Here is a 5,398-nt window from a genome sequence, read left to right as displayed (position 1 = left end):
TCAAGAAGGCCCTCTATGGCCTAAAACAGGCTCCCAGAGCCTAGTATGATAGATTGAGTTCGTTCCTACTTGAAAAAGGGTTCGAAAGAGGTATGGTCGACACCACTCTCTTCATGCATAGATCAAATAATCATGTTTTACTTGTACAAATATATGTTGATGATATTATCTTCGGATCCTCTAATGACATCCTTTGTAAAGAGTTTTCTGAGTTGATGCATGGGGAGTTTGAGATGTCGATGATGGGAGAGCTGACCTTCTTTCTTGGACTTCAAATCAAACAAATGAAAAGCGGCAACTTCATACATCAATCAAAGTACTGCAAGGAACTACTGAAGAAGTTCGATATGGAGCAGTGTAAGGACGCATCTACACCTATGGCATCTGCATGTTATCTGGACAAAGATGAAAAAGGAAAAGCGATTAAAGTAACCAAATACCGTGGGATAATTGGCTCCTTATTGTACTTAACTGCTAGCCGCCCCGATATTATGTTTAGCGTCTGTATGTGTGCTAGGTTTTAAGCTTTGCCAAAAGAATCACATTTTATTGCTATAAAACGTATCATGAGATATCTAAAAGGATCAATAAATGTGGGATTATGGTATCCTAGGGATGCCTCCTTATCCTTGGTAGGTTACTCCGATTCCGACTTCGCTGGGTGCAAGTTGGATTGCAAAAGCACTAGTGGGACTTGTCACCTATTAGGCAGCTCCCTAGTTGCATGGCACAACAAAAAGCAAGCGTGCGTTGCTCTGTCCACCGCTGAAGCGGAATACATTGCCGCTGGTGTGTGTTGTGCTCAAATCCTTTGGATGAAGTAACAACTTAAGCACTTTGGGCTCATATTAGAAAATATCCCTATTAAGTGTGATAACACGAGTGCCATTAACCTTTCCAAGAATCCTGTCTTGCATTCTAGAACAAAACATATTGAAATAAGACACCATTTCTTACGTGATCATATTCAAAACGGTGATTGCATATTAGACTTTGTTGAAACTTCTAAAAAATTAGCAGATATTTTCACCAAGCCCCTCTCATGAGATACCTTCTATGTTTTTCGAAGAGAACTAGAAATTCTTGATGAAAAATATCTTGATTAATATTTTCTTGTGATTGTCTTGCATGATCCCTATGAGTATGTCGAACATGTTGATTAAATGCTTATGACCTTTTGCACAAATCATGATTCTGTGCTTAAAAACCATTAAAATATTTGTGATTGCTTTAATATCTTTAGCCAATAAAGCTTGAAATCATTGCATGCCTAAAAAATAGTCAAAATGTTGTATCTAATACAGTTAATCGATTATGGGAACACGTTAATCGATTACCTGGGAGTATTATTTAAAAACCTGATATTTCATTCCCAGATAATCGATTAAGCCAATCCGTTAATCGATTAACAGCAGCTTTATATCAGAAACATTAACGTTTCTAAACAGTTTTTCAAAACCTCATTCATCTCCTTTCTCTCCAATCTCAGAGGAACAGATCCAACACCATCCTAAACTTCATCCTAGCCCTAAATCTGTTACCCCCCACTGCATTTCCACTCCATCAACCGTCATCCTCATCTTCTACTTTCAAGAAACTCACCTTCCCCAAACTGAAAACCCTGCCCTAGGTTTCCCTCAATCCTTCTTGTAAACCTTCATCACGTTTCAACTCTAATTGCAATGGACAAAGGACGTGGAAAGAGTGTCAAAACAACCGCGATACGTCCGCCCTGTGCTCCAAAAACCGTGCCTCCTCAACAAGCAAGGCCGGACCGCGGAGACCCATACTATTCTCTAATTCTATAAGAAACACGGTTGCAGAAATTTCAGGGAAGAAAACCTACATACATTCGGTTTTCTAATGTGGATTGGCTTGTGGAACAAAAATTTGTGTTCCTGATTGGTTTGCAAGCTCAAGGGGTTGTCCCCTTCTTGGAACTAAAAGGTAACATTTACCATGCTCTAGTTAGGGAGTATTACTCGAATTTTAGATATAAAGATGGGAAATATTGGTCGATGATACCTGGAAAGTTATTCGAAATTACTGAAGAAATCTTTATGAATGTGGGTGGTTTAGCTGCTTCTAATGCTAGTTTGAGTGATTGTGGTTGGGCAAACGACCACTCATTCGATGCTGTTGAAATGTATAAGTCATGCTTGCATAGACCACAACTTTATGTCCAAGGCGAATTAACCAAAGCTGGATCTCTGTCCGTAGAAAATAGGCTCCTACACTACACCGTTGCCTACATATTAAGTCAAAGAAAAACAAATCATGCACAACCTACCGTGACCGACTTGAGGTATATGTTTGCTGTGAAGGATAACATCATGATAAATTGGCCTGACGAAATTCTGAAGGTCATGTATAGCATCTCCACCTCTCAATCAAAATTGCTTCCTTATAGTATCTTTGTGTCCCGAGTGATTGATTATCTACATATTGACATTTTGGATACTATTGTGATGGACTGCTCAGACAAAGATCACTGGATTAGTGAGAGTTTAATTCACAAGATGGGCATCTACAAGTATGGCAACACTTGACAATATCAAAAAGACTACAACAATGTGAACCTTGACCCTTTCGGTGAAGATGATCAAGACATTGACCAAGAGCCTTTTGCTACAACTCAGGGGGAGTATTCAGGATGTACATCACAGGAACCCGCTTTTGAACAAGCTTATATGGATGCTATGGAACAACGTCTAAATAATAGGATGGATCTTCACTTTCAGCCGCTTAAGGATTCTCATCATACGGATTTGGAGCATTTTGAGGAGCATCAGATTTCATACATTGACAACCATTACCAATCCTTGCGGAACTACATTCAAACTACTACTGATTCTCAAACTAAGAGAATGTGCGCTGAGTTCAACAAGCTGAGTGTCTTAATCAAGGGTGGTTGTAGCTCGTCGACTCCTGATAACCAGAATCCTCCATCTTATCCTTAGATAGATAGCCTTAGAACCTTAGTTTATCCTTCCTAGCAAATGGACATTGTTGATCTTGTTTCCTCTTCTAATATTATCTTTGTATTGCATTGCCTCTTCTCTTTCATTTTGGATTGTAACAAAGTCTAAATCTACTACTGAACTATTGTTTTACATCTTAATGTTTTGAATTATTGCGTTCATGCTTGATTTTCTAATTATTTTACACGTGCCTCGTGTGGGATTCTTGCTTATCTCGCATTCCCTATTTCGGTGAAAGCATCGTAAGACGCCGGCCCCTTCATGAAATGCCTCCATATTTGGAGGGGAACCCATAATTGTTTAGCCATGGTTTCCTGTGAAGTCTCAAGTCGGAATTCAACTCCTAGGCGATGTTGCCCATCATGGCACCAGGGCGTGTGCCGCACTTTGGTGGAAAATCGTTTGAGGGAGATGCCTCGATGTTACGTGGGCGTAACTTTGGGAAATGTTTAGGAATGATATTCCAAGCATTCCTGCAAAAGAACAGCTCAAAAAACATGGTACACACTCATTTTCTAATTTTCGGGAATTATGTAATGCTCGCCGCTTAGAAAAATCACGATAAATTATCGGCTTGGAGAAAAATCGTGAAACTTCGTGGACCACCTTCTCCCATTTTTAAGAGCACGTGTGCAAAAAATCAGGGCAAAATTCGACCTCTAGCCTAAAAAAACCCAGTATGTCTCCCCAGAGAAAAGGATGTCCGGTGGTGCAGAGTGGGTTTTTGCACATTAGCCTACTATAGGGGGGAAGCTGCCTGCCTGCCCATGCACCTTGGTGGGTCAGGATGGCATGCCATGGGGATGCTTCAAGGGCTTCGATAGTTCCTCGCGGACCAACTCGGATTTCTTTATGCATTAGTCCCTCTTGTCGAGGTGCCGGCTTTGTCACACAGTGCCGAGTTGGGTAGTTGCGGGCATCGGTCGGACGTGCCGAGGCTTCAAGTGTTGCGGGGCCTCCATCCTTTTGAGGTCTAGTTCGTACACCCAACGAGGGTTAGCAACTTGTGTGTGCGATTAGTCGAATTGGTGCAACGAAAATCCATGATGGACATGCAGTCCCTTATTCGAGTGGTAGGTGAATTAGACCCGTGCCATACACACTTTCCGAGTGGTTGGTGAAAGTGAAGGCACATGTTCCGAGTGGTTGGTGAAAGTGGCCCGTGCCTCGCATGAGATTCTTGCTTCATCGCATTCCCTATTTCGGTGAATGCATCATAAGACGCCAACCACTTCATGAAATGCCTCCATATTTGGAGGGGAACCCAAAATTGTTTTGCCATGGTTGCCTGCAAAGTCTCAAGTCGGGATTCAACTCCTAGGTGATGTTGCCCGTCATGGCACCAGGGCGTGTGCCGCACTTTGGTGGAAAATCGTTTGAGGGAGATGCCTCGATGTTACATGGGCGTAATTGGGAAATGTTTAGGAATAATATTCCAAGCATTCCTGCAAAAGAACAGCTCAAAAAACATGGTACACACTCATTTTCTAATTTTCGGGAATTATTTAATGCTCGCCTCTTAGAAAAATCACGATAAACCGCTTAGAAAAATCACGAAAAATTATCAGCTTGGAGAAAAATTGTGAAACTTCGTGGACCACCAGCTCCCATTTTTATAAGCACGTGTGCAAAAAATCAGGTCAAAATTCAACCTCTAGCCTCAAAAAACCGAGTATGTCTCCCCAGAGAAAAGGATGTCCGATGGTGCAGAGTGGGTTTTTGCTAATTAGCCAACTATAGGGGGGTAGCTGCCGGCCTGTCCATGCACCTTGGTGGGTCAGGATGGCATGCCATGGGGCTCCCCCCCAGCGCCCCAGCAACCTGTCCCAGGCATGCTGGTGCGTTTTTCCATGGCGTTGTGGGCAATTCGACCGAGCCGTCTTCCATGCCGAATCCCGGTCGCACGCGGCCGGGTGCAGGCTGGTGCTTTGGCTTGGTGTCGTCCGGGCACGTAGGACTTGTCGGGGATGCATCAAGGGCTTCGACAGTTCCTCGCGGACCAACTCGGATTTCTTGATGCGTGAGTCCCTCTTGTCGAGGTGCCGGCTTCGTCACACGGTGCCGAGTTGGGTAGTTGCGGGCATCGGTCGGACGTGCCGAGGCTTCAAGTGTTGCGGGGCCTCCATCCTTTTGAGGTCTAGTTCGTACACCCAACGAGGGTTAGCAACTCGTGTGTGCGGTTGGTCGAATTGGTGCAACGAAAATCCACGATGGACACATAGTCCCTTATTCGGTGAGTGCATCACAAGACGCCGACCCCTTCATGAAATGCCTCCATATTTGGAGGGGAACCCGGAATTGTTTTGCCATGGTTGCCTGCAAAGTCTCAAGTCGGAATTCAACTCCTAGGCGATGTTGCCCGTCATGGCACCACGGCGTGTGCCGCACTTTGGTGGAAAATCGTTTGAGGTAGATGC

Source organism: Lupinus angustifolius, unplaced genomic scaffold, assembly GCF_001865875.1.
Source record: "Lupinus angustifolius cultivar Tanjil unplaced genomic scaffold, LupAngTanjil_v1.0 Scaffold_122_28, whole genome shotgun sequence".
Taxonomy (NCBI): domain Eukaryota; kingdom Viridiplantae; phylum Streptophyta; class Magnoliopsida; order Fabales; family Fabaceae; genus Lupinus; species Lupinus angustifolius.
This window is presented reverse-complemented; position numbering follows the sequence as displayed.